This window comes from Anabrus simplex, chromosome 1 (genome assembly GCF_040414725.1).
Source record: "Anabrus simplex isolate iqAnaSimp1 chromosome 1, ASM4041472v1, whole genome shotgun sequence".
Lineage (NCBI taxonomy): Eukaryota > Metazoa > Arthropoda > Insecta > Orthoptera > Tettigoniidae > Anabrus > Anabrus simplex.
In genome coordinates, this window is record NC_090265.1 from 313,971,601 (window position 1) to 313,987,374 (window position 15,774).

The window sequence follows — 15,774 nt, forward strand, 5'->3', positions numbered from 1 at the left end:
TTCTTCTCTCAATCCTCCCCCACTTGATTCCCTGTGGTGGCTAAATCTGCAACATAGTAATAACATAATCTAGGACAAGGATATAGGTAGTAAACAGGCATGTACATATATACAGGTGTTGTAGTGTGTGTGCGTAATGCGGTGTAGTGAGTTGGTGTCAGCTTAAGAGGGGGGGGGGCGGTTTTGGGCCCTCGGCCTCCTAACCCCGTGGCTGAACAGAATGTGTTTCGGTGTGGGGTATTTGGTGTATAGGTCGACGTCATAGCGTCCTATTCCACTGACTAGTGGGTTGACCTTACTACCCCATGAACCGGGCGAGTTGGCCGTGCGCGTAGAGGCGCGCGGCTGTGAGCTTGCATCCGGGAGATAGTAGGTTCGAACCCCACTATCGGCAGCCCTGAAAATGGTTTTCCGTGGTTTCCCATTTTCACACCAGGCAAATGCTGGGGCTGTACCTTCATTAAGGCCACGGCCGCTTCCTTCCAACTCCTAAGCCTTTCCTATCCCATCGTCGCCATAAGACCTATCTGTGTCGGTGCGACGTAAAGCCCCTAACAAAAAAAACTACCCCATGACTTCGTGTACATTCGGAGTGTTTGTTTTCGTATATGTTGCCTTATCGAGTTGACTTTCGCAATTGCGCGTAGGTGGCGTATTGGTGTGTCATACGGGAGTCTAGCCGCTGCTCAAATGCATTTGTTTTGTATTAGTTCCAGCTTATCCAGATTCGTCATAGCAGTGTAGCCCCAGGCGGGGGCTGCGTACGTTATTATTGGTCTAATTAGGGCCTTGTACATGTTGATTGCTACTCTCTTGTTAATACTGGATCTTTTATTCAGTATAGGATAGAGCTGTGACAGTCGTGCGTGTGTTTTCCGCTGGATTTCTTTAATGTGATGTAGCGTGGTTAGTTGTCTATCTAGGACTACTCCTAGATATTTGACCTTGTCGTGCCATGCTATATCTGATTAAATAGTTTGAGTGGTTTTATATTGGCTGGCCTGTGTGTGCATCTGTTCTTCCTAGTGAACATCACAGCTTGGCATTTGTCAACGTTGACCTTGATACGCCATTTGGTTAGCCAGGGCTCGAGGGTTCGCAGTGCTACTTGTAGTCTCTTTCGGGTGCATGCTAGCTGTGGGTGTTGTACTGTGATAGCAGTGTCATCCGCGTAGAGGTGCGTGGTAGCGAGTTCCGCTGTCGACATGTCATTCGTAAATAGGATGAACAGGATTGGGCCTATTAGTGAGTGACCCCTGGGCTACGCCCGCCCTGATCGGTCGCGTGCTTGACAGTGTGTTGTGGACATCTACTTGGAACTCTCGGCCTTCCAGGTATGATTTAATTAATGTACCCTGGGTTGAATTCGAGGTCTATTAATTTCGCTAATAGGCCTTCGTGCCAGACTTTATCGAATGCCTTCTGGATATCGAGGAATACAGTGCCTGTGTCCCTCCGCTTGTTTAGTCCGATGGTCGCTTGTTCTAAGACCCGGGTAAGCAGTTGCGGGGTGAAGTGGTCGTTCTTAAAACGAATTGTTCATGTCGAATGATTCCTCTTTCCTTAATATGTGCTATTAGCCTTTTCAGCAGTATTTTCTCGAATACCTTGCTGAGGGCGTCCAGGAGGCTGATGGGCCTGTAATTATTAGGGTTAGACTTGCCTTTGTCTGGTTTGCCAAATACAAGGATTCTCGCTTTTTTCCACTGTTCCGGATAGTACTGCAATTGAAACATTGCATTGTATATTTTAGTGAGTAATGCGAGGGCTTTCGGTGTTAGCTTTTTTAGTATTATGTTCTGTATCTCGTCTGGGCCGGGTGACTTCTTCGGGTTAAGGTAGTCTATTATCCACTTAATTTCGTGGATATTAGTCTTCTTAACCTCAGGCTTGGGTACGTTTGCTAGAAATTCCGCTACCTGGACCTCTGTTTGTCTAATGAAGGCGGGATCTGACGGTTCGTCATTGGGCGTGAAGGCCGCTTCCAGTGAGTCTGCTATCACCTCGGCTTTATCATTGTTTTCGTATACTGGTCCATTAGGTCCCTTGATTGTTGGGATCACGTGTGGTTCTCGTGTGAAATATCTCGCGAAGTTCCACACCGGTCTGGTATTAGTGTCAAACGTACTCAGTTTGTTATTCCAGATCCGCGACCTATACTCCATTAGTTCGGTTTCGATTTCGATTCTGAGTTCATTTTTACGCATCCGGTCTTCATCGCGGTGGTATCGGGCCCATTTGCGCTTGTGTTGGTTGCGCGGGCGTATTAGATCTTTAATGTGGGCCGGTATTTCGATGTTAGTGTGTTGTCTGGGTTTGTGTACCGGGATGCTCGCAGTTGTGGCTGCCTGGATCGCATTTATGAGTGTTTTAGGGATTCATCCGTTTGGGCTGGGTTTACTATTTGTATGTCCTCAGTCCCCTGTAGGAGTGCATCGAGTTTTCTTTCGAATTTACCCCATTTTCGCCGGCAGCTTCGAGCCAAAGAGGATATAATAGAGCTGCAGTAGCTGCGATTAGCTGGGGGGCGAGGGGAGGCAGTCGCCCCCTCCCCCACTTTTTGGAGAATATATTACATTTTTTTCGCATTTTTGCCGGCTGCTGCGATTAGCTGGGGGGCGAGGGGAGGCAGTCGCCCCCTCCCCCACTTTTTGGAGAATATATTACATTTTTTTCGCATTTTTGCCGGCTGAAACTAGGAATAATTTTTTTTAAACGCGATTTTTACAAGCCCTGTTGTCTTATCAGCTAATTTTTCCTTTATTTTCTTTAATTATTAACAAAATGATTAGCGGAAATACGCACAAAATGTCATTCGTCGTGCTAACTGATTTGTATAGCGCCACAGTAAGTACTGGAGACTTTGCACGTGCTATGAAGATGAGGAAGGATACCAGGGATAGATACACCGGTATATATAGATTTATTTTGCCAAGGTCATGGGCACTGCGGTATGATTCACCCACTTGCCACGCCCATTCGTCAGTCTGGCAGTCTATTCAGCGTCTGTTAGTTCTTTAGTGTGTAGACAATACTAAATGATTTTAATTGCATTATCACGCCGTAAGTTACTACTATTTAATTGTAATAAATGTGTAATATCGTTCCTTTGGTGAAAGTTTTATTGTGTAGTATTGGATCAAAATCTTAAAAATCAAAAAAATTAAAAACTATTATTACCACACTTAAAAGGAAATCATCATGGTGGTGTTGCAAACAGCCAAGCTCATGGGAAGGAGGAAAATGATGTTGGTGAAATTATGCTTGAGGAAGGATAGTAAATAAACTCCATTGTCATAAGGCAGCATGAATAGATGAAATTAGACCTGAAATGGTGAAGTATAGTGGAAAGGCAGGGATGAAATAGCTTCAAATAGTAGTAAAATTAGCGTGGAGTGTTGGTAAGGTACCTTCAGATTGAACAAAAGCAGTAATTGCACCTATCTATAAGCAAGGGAACAGGAAGGATTGCAACAACTATCGAGGTATCTCATTGATTAGTATACCAGGCAAAGTATTCACTGGCATCTTGGAAGGGAGGGTGCGATCAGTCGTTGAGAGGAAGTTGGATGAAAACCAGTGTGGTTTCAGACCACAGAGAGGCTGTCAGGATCAGATTTTCAGTATGCGCCAGGTAATTGAAAAATGCTACGAGAGGAATAGGCAGTTGTGTTTATGTTTCGTAGATCTAGAGAAAGCATATGACAGGGTACCGAGGGAAAAGATGTTCACCATACTGGGGGACTATGGAAATAAGGTAGATTATTAAAATCAATCAAAGGCATTTATGTTGACAATTGGGCTGCAGTGAGAATTGATGTAGAATGAGTTCTTGGTTCAGGGTACTTACAGGGGTTAGACAAGGCTGTAATCTTTCACCTTTGCTGTTCGTGGTTTACATGGATCATCTGCTGAAAGGTATAAAATGGCAGGGAGGGATTCAGTTAGGTGGAAATGTAGTAAGCAGTTTGGCCTATGCTGACGACTTGGTCTTAATGGCAGACTGTGCCGAAAGCCTGCAGTCTAATATCTTGGAACTTGAAAATAGGTGCAATGAGTATGGTATGAAAATTAGCTTCTCGAAGACTAAATTGATGTCAGTAGGTAAGAAATTCAACAGAATTGAATGTCAGATTGGTGATACAAAGCTAGAACAGGTCGATAATTTCAAGTATTTAGGTTGTGTGTTCTCCCAGGATGGTAATATAGTAAGTGAGATTGAATCAAGGTGTAGTAAAGCTAATGCAGTGAGCTCGCAGCTGCGATCAGTAGTATTCTGTAAGAAGGAAGTCAGCTCCCAGACGAAACTATCTTTACATCGGTCTGTTTTCAGACCAACTTTGCTTTACGGAAGCGAAAGCTGGGTGGACTCAGGATATCTTATTCATAAGTTAGAAGTAACAGACATGAAAGTAGCAAGAATGATTGTTGGTACAAACAGGTGGGAACAATGGCAGGAGGGTACTCGGAATGAGGAGATAAAGGCTAATTTAGGATTGAACTCGATGGATGAAGCTGTACGCATAAACCGGCTTCGGTGATGGGGTCATGTGAGGCGAATGGAGGAGTATAGGTTACCTAGGAGAATAATGGACTCGGTTATGGAGAGTAAGAGACGTAGAGGGAGACCAAGACGACGATGGTTAGACTCGGTTTCTAACGATTTAAAGATAAGAGGTATAGAACTAAATGAGGCCACAACACTAGTTGCAAATCGAGGATTGTGGCGACGTTTAGTAAATTCTCAGAGGCTTGCAGACTGAACGCTGAAAGGCATAACAGTCTATAATGATAATGTATGTATGTATGTATGTATGTATGTATGTATGTATGTATGTATGTATGTATGTATGTATGTATGTTATAATTGGTAAACTCTCAACCTTTACCTCTCTGTCGAAATTCGCTCAGAGAGCATCAAAAACTTACCATTTTGGAGCTTGTTTCTTCAGTTTTGATGTATATAACCTCCCATCCCCCCCCCCCCCCCCCCCGGCCACTATATCCTACAAACCCGGGTATCGCTTGTTAAGGCGGGTACAGACATGCGCGCCTAACTCTGTAACGTAACCAAGTCGTGCGCCAAGGTTAAACGGGGCAATGTTACGCAACTTTTCCCCGCGCCGCAGGTCGTAACGCGTAACCTACCAGCGTTCCGCCAGTTGAGAGTGCAGCTTTGAAAGATGGACTTAGCTGCAGCAGCCTATATTTATTTGCATTATGCAACTAAACGGAAACATAGGCGATGGTGGCAAACTCAGCTATATTCACGTAGAACTACACATGGTGGTTCAAATTTGCTGGCTGACAGAGAGTTAGTGGGCATTGTAAACATTTTACTTGCTAAACCTGACCAAGGCGTCGTTTCCGTTTCCAACGCTTTGTGTTTTCGAGTTCCGCGCAAAAGTATTATTGCTTAGGCAATCAAGTCGGAGGTTTAAATGTTTCAATATGGGTAGATTTTTTTTGCAGATAGGTCTTATGGCGAGGATGGTATAGGAAAAGCCTAGGAGTGGGAAGGAAGCGGCCATGGTCTTAATTAAGGTACAGCCCCAGCATTTGTCTGGCGTGAAAATGGGAAACCACGGAAAATTATCTTCAGGGCTGCCGAGAGTGGGGTTCGAACTCACTATCTTCCGGATGCAAGCTCACAGCTACACGCCTCTAACCGCACGACCAACTCGCCCGGTAATATGGGTAGTGAAAACATAGTAGAATAATTATTAAACACGTTTTTCATCAAGTGAAAATAAACAAGTGATTGACTGTAGCCGACCCTGCTCAGCGATTTTCAGGCCTGACGACGGTTTTCTGTACTTTAGTTTTACAATATTATAATATTACAGTATATAAGATTTTACAACGGTGAAGTGACTGAACTGACCGAAATACACATTTCGTCTTTGAAAGAAAGTCGTAATTCTCTGCAGACTTCTCCTTTTTTCGCCTCCATGTCTTCGTATTACATTAATTCATTTCGTGATCTGAATAATTCGGGGAGTGTGTGGTGGAATGTGCGGACTTATATTTAATTCATAAATTTAATCTATAACAACGCCTGAACTTCCGGGCTAGGAAATACCACTGTCTTATGCGTGTTGTACACCATTACATTTTCCTGTCAGTTCAACATTTCACAAGAAATTTGTCAAATCTTGTCAAAGACTGTTCAACATTGCTGAAGGTTTGATAAGATTTGAAAAGATTTGGCATGGTTTGATAGCATTTCGTTTTAACATAGAGGAAAGGCAAACAGCTGTTGTAGTTGTTGGACTAATAATAATAATAATAATCGTATGGCCTCAGCTACCGTGTGCAGACATTTCAATTTGACGCCATCTGGCTGTCTGCTCGTCAATTTCGACGTTCCGTTTTACTCTAGGCCGCCACTAGATGGCAAGCCGAGTAAACTGAAACTCTCTTGGGCGTCTATGGCTGAGATTTAATTAATTTTGTCTGGTAAACACCAAATGTGTCACCAGAGATCTTTTACATGCCGACATCGTACGACATGGAGTGTCGAATGGACTTTTTTCCGCCCTTCAAAAATCCGACTACCTCTGCCGGGTTTGAACCCGCTATCTTGGGATCCGGAGGCCGACACTCTACCGCTGATCCACAGAGGCAGCTAGTTGTTGTACTAGCAGCGGGTTATTATTATTATTATTATTATTATTATTATTATTATTATTATTATTATTATTATTATTATTATTATGGAATTTCTAATATGTTTTCATGTAATAAGATACGTATTTCCGTTTCATTGCTGTCATTTTTATTCAATTAATGTGAGTATAGCTATGCAGTATAACTCAACCTCTACAAATGATGTAATGGCAGTAAATACATTGCAAAAATTATGTTAATTATATTAATGTAGTTATCTTCAACATCATTTTTGCAATGTATTTACTGCCCTAACATCATTTGTAGAGGTTAAGTTATACTGCATAGCTATACTCATATTAATTGAACAAAAATGACAGCAATGAAACGGAAGTAGTATCTTATTACATGAAAACATATTAGAAATTCCATAATAATAATAATAATAATAATAATAATAATACATGTCTTTTCTTCTTTCTTAATCCGTTTACCCTCCAGAGTTGGCTTTTCCCTCAGACTCAGCGAGAGATCCCACCTCATCAATTTGATAGGGCCTAAAGTTGCTAAGAAGGATACCACATTCAGAGAGGCTATCTCGGTGCAAGATAGACTGGCTGTGACAGTACGATTTCTAGCAACCGGTGATTCAAACACTAGTCTGCAGTATCTTTTCAAAATATCCAAACAGACGATTAGTGTTATCATACCGGAATGTGACAAGCTCTGATTGAAGCGCTAAAAGAAAATATAAACGTAAGTAAGGAATTTATTGCTGGAATATTCTAGGTTTCATACATTAAACATTATCTATTTTAATTGCTTATTCAACACAGAAACACTACTTTGTAAGTCGAATCAAGTCCTGAAAATCCATATCCACATCGTGGGAATTGCTTACTGTATTTGACTCAGTGGACAGATTGGAGTTGGAGTGAGAAGAATTGGGTGTAGTAGTAATATTCGGTGAGGATAAGAAAGCTGAAGGAGTGGGTGTTGACACGGTGTAACCTTGAAAATGTGATGGGTTCGGCAGCTGATGAACATTATGTTGTGCAGCATGATGGGCATATTGGGAATATGTAGAGTGAACCGGAGAATGGAGTGGATGGGGAAAGCGGTCATTCCTTAAAATTTTGTTGAAATGCGTGGGATGGCTAGTTAGCCATAACATTTCCTTAGCTCTGTACATTTCAATAAAATGCAGTGTGTTTTGCTCGGTCCACAACATTTTTACTGATCAAGCAGACAGAGGCGAATGTGTGTTACGCGCCGAGGTCCTGTGTACGTCCAAGCTTGCTGTAACTTCCGCGCGCGCAGCTCTTTGATGTGACGCGGGAAAACCGACAAGCAGTGGAACGCAGCGAACCTCGTTCCGTATCGTTCATGTTGCGGGCTAAGGTTGCGCGACGAGGTTACGCAGTACCGTCCAGACAGGAGCGCGACGCGGTTACGTTACGATGTTCTGTTACAAGTCTGGACGCGCCTTTAGGTGTATATTTTTTGGCCCCGCACTTTAAATCCCCAGTCGCCGATACTGGTGAGCTGTGACAATGTAACAATGTAAAGGCTAGTTCCGGTACACACCGAGCGACAAAGTCGCAGGTCATTGTATGGGGTCAGTTGCGAGACAATAGACTGTTGTGATACACTGACTGACAGAGCAAATGCAACACCAAGAAGGAGTGGTCAGAACTTTATGCCAATTGCAGGGTAGACCGACGTCACTGAGGTATGCTCATGATGTGAAATGCGCCGCTGTGCTGCGCACATAGCGAACGATAAATGGGACACGGCGTTGGCGAATGGCCCACTTCGTACCGTGATTTCTCAGCCGACAGTCATTGTAGAACGTGTTGTCGTGTGCCACAGGACACGTGTATAGTTAAGAATGCCAGGCCGCCGTCAACGGAGGCATTTCCAGCAGACAGACGACTTTACGAGGGGTATGGTGATCGGGCTGAGAAGGGCAGGTTGGTCGCTTCGTCAAATCGCAGCCGATACCCATAGGGATGTGTCCACGGTGCAGCGCCTGTGGCGAAGATGGTTGGCGCAGGGACATGTGGCACGTGCGAGGGGTCCAGGCGCAGCCCGAGTGACTTCAGCACGCGAGGATCGGCGCATCCGCCGCCAAGCGGTGGCAGCCCCGCACGCCACGTCAACCGCCATTCTTCAGCATGTGCAAGACACCCTGGCTGTTCCAATATCGACCAGAACAATTTCCCGTCGATTGGTTGAAGGAGGCCTGCACTCCCGGCGTCCGCTCAGAAGACTACCATTGACTTCACAGCATAGACGTGCACGCCTGGCATGGTGCCGGGCTAGAGCGACTTGGATGAGGGAATGGCGGAACGTCGTGTTCTCCGATGAGTCACGCTTCTGTTCTGTCAGTGATTGTCACCGCAGACGAGTGTGGCGTCGGCGTGGAGAAAGGTCAAATCCGGCAGTAACTGTGGAGCGCCCTACCGCTAGACAACGCGGCATCATGGTTTGGGGCGCTATTGCGTATGATTCCACGTCATCTCTAGTGCGTATTCAAGGCACGTTAAATGCCCACCGCTACGTGCAGCATGTGCTGCGGCCGGTGGCACTCCCGTACCTTCAGGGGCTGCCCAATGCTCTGTTTTAGAAGGATAATGCCCGCCCACACACTGCTCGCATCTCCCAACAGGCTCTACGAGGTGTACAGATGCTTCCGTGGCCAGCGTACTCTCCGGATCTCTCACCAATCGAACACGTGTGGGATCTCATTGGACGCCGTTTGCAAACTCTGCCCCAGCCTCGTACGGACGACCAACTGTGGCAAATGGTTGACAGAGAATGGAGAACCATCCCTCAGGACACCATCCGCACTCTTATTGACTCTGTACCTCGACGTGTTTCTGCGTGCATCGCCGCTCGCGGTGGTCCTACATCCTACTGAGTCGATGCCGTGCGCATTGTGTAACCTGCATATCGGTTTGAAATAAACATCAATTATTCGTCCGTGCCGTCTCTGTTTTTTTCCCAACTTTCATCCCTTTCGAACCACTCCTTCTTGGTGTTGCATTTGCTCTGTCAGTCAGTGTATAATGCCCCGCGTCAGGCTGCGAAATCGTGGGGGGGTTGGGGGTACTCCTCCCGACAATTTTATCTCAGAGGTTCACTCCACTAAAGTTGCCCGGGGGGTGGATCTTTCATTATAAAATAATGAGGAAAATGTAGAACACATAGGGCTATATTACTGACATTAATATTCATATATAAAATAAGAGTTTTGCCTGTACATTGCTCAGAATTTAAAAAGGATGGTATATATTTATCGGTCGTGTTCATAGTAACAAGGAAATGCACTTTTTAATTTTCCGTAATTTTTGTCTGTCTGTCTGTCTGTCTGTCTGTCTGTCTGTCTGTCTGTCTGTCTGTCTGTCTGTCTGTCTGTCTGTCTGTCTGTCTGTCTGTCTGTCTGTCTGTCTGTCTGTCTGTCTGTCTGTCTGTCTGTACACGCATCACGAGAAAACTGCTGAAGAGAATTTAATGAAAATCAGTATGCAAAGTCGGGGAATGAGTCGCTACAATCTAGGCCATAAATAATTTTATTCTCGCTGAGAGAAATGGTAGTCTAGGGGAAGACCTAAAATTTAATTCTCTGTTATTCATGTTATTAGTGGTCCTGTCTTAATAAAAATCGGTATGCAAAGTTAGGGAATACGTCGCTACAATCTAGCCCATAAATAATTGTATTCACGCGGAGTGAAATTGTAGTTTAGGGGAAGGCCTAAAATGTATTTCTCAAATATTTATGTTATTAGTGGTCCTATCGATAAATAGTACATAACTAATGTTATAATATTGTAACTGTTCGCTCTCCTCATCAAGATACTTGGGGAGATTAAAGTTATTACCTTGGGGCACGTAAATATCAAATAAACTATATGTGGCTTGCCCGCAAATTGCCACGCAAATAGAAACAATTAACATTCCATGGTTTCCCATTTCTCTATGTGATGTTTGGGCGCCAGGGTTAAACCAAAATTTATATTTACTAGCATAGAGAGTTATACTTAAATCACAGGGGTAGGATTTTAAATAATTAACCATTAAGTATCGGGTTTCCGTGGTTACTCGTTCTCTTCTTCTCGATGTAGAATTTGCTCCATGGGCAATCTGATCTAGTATGGGCTATCTGGACTAGCACTCCCTAATTGCCTAGTCTTTAAATTAGACATTGGTCCTATACTTGTAAAAGCTGATCAGCGTTGATCGTATGAGGAGAAAATTCAGAGATATGAATTTTTCCATATTAGTAGAAATCTCAATCCAACTGAGCTATACTATTTATACGGTACAGTCTTGTACCAAATTCCGTGGACTTGAACTAAACATAGTTCTTCGTCCAGAAGATTTACTGAATATAACACAAGCCGTAAGCTTGTTTCATCTCACGCAGATCCGATAACATAACTTCAGCTAAGTACTGTATCGAAGCGATAACACAGTGTTCAAAATAACTATGTCGCGGAGCGAGCACATACCGTCTCAAAAATCAATAACGTCGTTCAAAGTAGATGTTCTAATAATAGTTAGGTTGCCAGCAGAAGTTGTAGTTAGGTTGTTAGGTGCCATTCTCGTGGATATCCGGGCTCACCCCCACTCTTGGTAACAGTTCAATCTCAAAACTCATATACAACGAAGTATCCGATTCGTAGATCGATTTATCAACTCCCCTTCTCTTCTTTCTTGACAAGTCCAGCAGGCGTGTCGATGATGTAGCTGACCAGCTTGCAAGCCTCGCGCGCGGGTCGCTGTTTACTAGCCTTGGCTCATGAATTAAATCCAGTGAGTCATGTAATTTTCCACGCTCAAGAATAACCTTTTCCGTATACACAAATATGAGATGAAATGACAACAACTATATTTCAACATATTAACCAAATCCAATACATTAAAAAAAATCATTTCATAATATAATAATATATAATAAATGATGTTATAATATATACAATATGATTGCAAAAACCTTATTTACAAATGCTTGACGTAGAATACATATGTTATTACGAATAATTGCCGATGGCGGATAAACTTGATATCAAATGATATCGCGTAAAATGATATTATATTAAATTAGTAGGGCTGAAGAAACCTGGACGGTTACAGTATTACATTTCCGATCATTTGTGTCGTATACATTTTTACCGTACCAACTATGATAACAGAGATATTCGTGAATTTGGATTTTTGTTGTTAAGTCCATATCAGCGCCAAGTCACGAGAAAATGGGTAAACAGAATTTATTGAAAATCGGTATTAAAGTCGGGGAATAAGGAACTACATTCTACGCTATAAGTAATTTTGTAAGACACCCTAATATCACAGAGTCGAAAGAAAACTAAATGTGAAGGCCTACAGTGTAGAAAGCTCATTAAATTGATCAACAAATCATTATATTGACCGTTGTTTGTCGTGATGTGCTTTGTGTCTTTTGTTGGCACTTAGCTCCGATAGATGGGATTGCTCGTGAGTACCGAGTGCCTGTACAGTGTGGCCAAGTCCAGTCTCCATGTTTTAGCCAAGTAGGCCTACTCAATCAGCTGATAGATGAAGGAGAGTGATGTTGTTATCGTTTTGATAAAGAATAGAGTACTTCAATGTTTTAAGATGTTATTTATTTTGCTTATACTGTGTGGGTATAGGCCTACCAGTATTTGTTATATTGAAAGTATGACTACCTGACGTAAGACTTCAAAATTTAAATTTATACATGGTATACAAGTCACAATTATTTAAATGTTAGAAATTCTGTGTTGGTAGCTAGGCCTATAATAACATTTATATTTTAATACCCCTGGCATAAAATATTATAGTCATTGTCTTAAATAATGTATGTGATGACTGTAAAGTTATCCTACATTTATATTTAAAAAATTAATATTACCATATTCCAGGTTTTTTGTTAACATAATATAATTTTTAACATTATATACTGTACCATTCCACTCGTGGTACTAATATAACATACATACATACATTATCATTATAGACTGTTATGCCTTTCGGCGTTCAGTCTGCAAGCCTCTATGAATTTACTAAACGTCGCCATAATTCTCGATTTGCAACTAGTGTTATGGCCTCATTTAGTTCTATACCTCTTATCTTTAAATCGTTAGAAACCGAGTCTAACCATCGTCGTCTTGGTCTACCTCTACTTCTCTTATCCTCCATAGCAGAGTCCATTATTCTCCTAGGTAACCTAACCTTCTCCATTCGCCTCACATGTCTCCACCACCGAAGCGGTTTATGCGTACAGCTTCATCCATCGAGTTCATTCCTAAATGAGCCTTTACCTCCTCATTCCGAGTACCCTCCTGCCATTGTTCCCACCTGTTTGTACCAGCAATCATTCTTGCTACTTTCATGTCTGTTACTTCTAACTTATAAGATATCCTGAGTCCACCTAGCTTTCGCTCCCGTAAAGCAAAGTTGGCCTCAAAACAGACCGATGTAAAGATAGTTTCGTCTGGGAGCTCACTTCCTTCTTACAGAATACTGTTAATCACAAGTGCGAGCTCACTGCATTAGCTTTACGACACCTTGATTCAATCTCACTAACTATATTACCATCCTGGGAGAACACACAACCTAAATACTTGAAATTATTGACTTGTTCTAGCTTTGTATCACCAATTTGACATTCAGTTCTGTTGAATTTCTTACCCACTGACATCAATTTAGTCTTCGAGAAGCTAATTTTCATACCATACTCATTGCACCTATTTTCAAATTCCAAGATGTTAGACTGCAGGCTTTCGGCACAATCTGCCATTAAGACCAGGTCGTCAGCATAGGCCAGACTGCTTACTACATTTTCACCTAACGGAAACCCTCCCTGCCATTTTATACCTTTCAGCAGATGATCCATGTAAACTACGAACAGCAAAGGTGAAAGCCTTGTCTAACCCCAGTAAGTACCCTGAACCAAGAACTCATTCTACCATCAATTCTCACTGAGGCCCAATTGTCAACATAAATGCCTTTGATTGCTTTTAATAATCTACCTTTGATTCCATAGTCCCCCAGTATGGCGAACATCTTTTCCCTCGGTACCCTGTCATATGCTTTCTCTAAATCTACGAAACATAAATACAACTGCCTACTCCTCTCGTAGCACTTTTCAATTACCTGGCGCAAACAGAAAATCTGATCCTGACAGCCTCTCTGCAGTCTGAAACCACACTGGTTTTCATTCAACTTCCTCTCAACGACTGATCGCACCCTCCCTTCCAAGATGCCAGTGAATACTTTGCCTGGTATACTAATCAGTGAGATACCTCGATCGTTGTTGCAATCCTTCCTGTTCCCTTGCTTATAGATAGGTGTAATTACTGATTTTGTCCAATCTGAAGGCACCTTACCAACACTCCATGCTAATTTTACTACTCTATGAAGCCATTTCAACCCTGCCTTCCCACTATACTTCACCATTTCAGGTCTAATTTCATCTATTCCTGCTGCTTTATGACAATGGAGTTTTTTTTTACCATCCTTTCCACTTCCTCTAGCATAATTTCACCAACATCATTTTCCTCCTCCCCATGACCTTGGCCGTTCGCAACACCACCAGGATGATTTCCTTTTACGTTGAGAAGATGTTCACAATATTCCCTCCACCTCTCTAGTGATTCCCTGGGATCTATTATGAGTTCACCTGAATTACTCAAAATACTGTTCATTTCCTTTTTCCCTCCTTTCCTAAGATTCTTTATTACTGTCCAGAAAGGTTTCCCTGCTGCCTGACCTAGCCTTTCCAGGTTGTTACCAAAATCTTCCCACGACTTCTTTTTGGATTCAACAACTATTTGTTTCGCTCTGTTTCTTTCATCTACGTACAAATCCATGTCTGCCTCGGCCCTTGTTTGGAGCCATTTCTGATAAGCCTTCTTTTTACGTTTACAAGCTGCTCTCACTTCATCATTCCACCAAGATGTTCGCCTTTTCCCATCTTTACACACAGCTGTTCCTAGGCATTCCCTTGCTGTTTCTACTACAGCATTCCTGTATGCCACTCATTCTCTTTCTATGTCCTGAACCTGCTTACTGTCTACTGTTCGGAACTTCTCACTAATCATATCCATGTATTTCTGTCTAATTTCCTCGTCCTGGAGATTTTCTACCCTTATTCGTTTGCAGACAGATTTCACTTTCTCTACCCTAAGCCTAGAGATACTTAGTTCACTACAGATCAGATAGTAGTCTGTATCATCGAAAAATCCACCGAAAACTCGTACATTCCTAACAGTTTTCCTGATTTCGAAGTCTGTTAAGATATAGTCTATTATGGAATTTAATATTGGTATCAACTATACAATATAATTTGAGAAAATACTACTTTTGCTCGGTGAAAACAAGCAGTTATCCTGGTCCCGGAGTAGTTGTATTCAGGACTCTGTTACCGATAACCCGCGGTTCGATCCCCGTGATGTGCGACTAATTCTGTGCCCCGGTTCGATTATACTGTATTAGTACTATATCCACTGTATTTTAAACATCCTATTTGCTAGTATCTGTTATGCTAATACATTGCTATTACTGTTATCATTACCTTTTTTCGACCGCTCTTCCCACATGAGAGCGAACTGCGTCACACATGTGGATTTGGCCCTGTTAAACGGTCGGATGCCCTTCTTTACGTCAATCCTATATGGAGGGATGTATTCACTATTGCATGTTTCTGTGGTGATTTGTACAGGAGGGTGTTGGAACAAACACAAGCACCCAGTCCCCAAGCCCGAGTTATTAAAATACCCCACTTGGTCGGGAATCGAACCCAGGACCCTCTGAAACGAAGGGCAGAACACTGACTATTCAGCCACGGAGTCGGATTATTATTGTTATCGTTATAATGTATGGGAAAACTCAAGTTGATGCTAGGTGGCACTTACAACCACGTCCTTTAAGATATGAATAGCCATAAAAGCTTGAAATCGAGAATATATCCATCATGGTAGCTCATACGGTGAAAATGAATGAGACATAAATGATCGGGAATGACCTTTCCTATATATTTTTTTATGTATAAGTTTTAGATAAAACAGATATTTTCTGGGATACTTGGAAATTTGTGAAAAAATATAATCGTGAAAATCTCTTATTTTTCCTTACGCGGTAAAATCGCACGAAACTTAA

General features: G+C 42.3%; 1 protein-coding gene across 1 annotated transcript in view; it reads right to left on the reverse strand.

Annotated features, from left to right (window-relative positions):
* Window positions 1-4,982, reverse strand: part of LOC137498548 (oocyte zinc finger protein XlCOF6.1-like) — a 66,469-nt gene extending 61,487 nt beyond the window's left edge. Inside the window, exon 1 of the mRNA XM_068226243.1 lies at window positions 4,930-4,982. The gene's annotated coding sequence lies outside the window, so the exon portion shown is untranslated. The remainder of the gene's footprint in view (window positions 1-4,929) is intronic.
* Window positions 4,983-15,774: the final 10,792 nt, after the last annotated feature.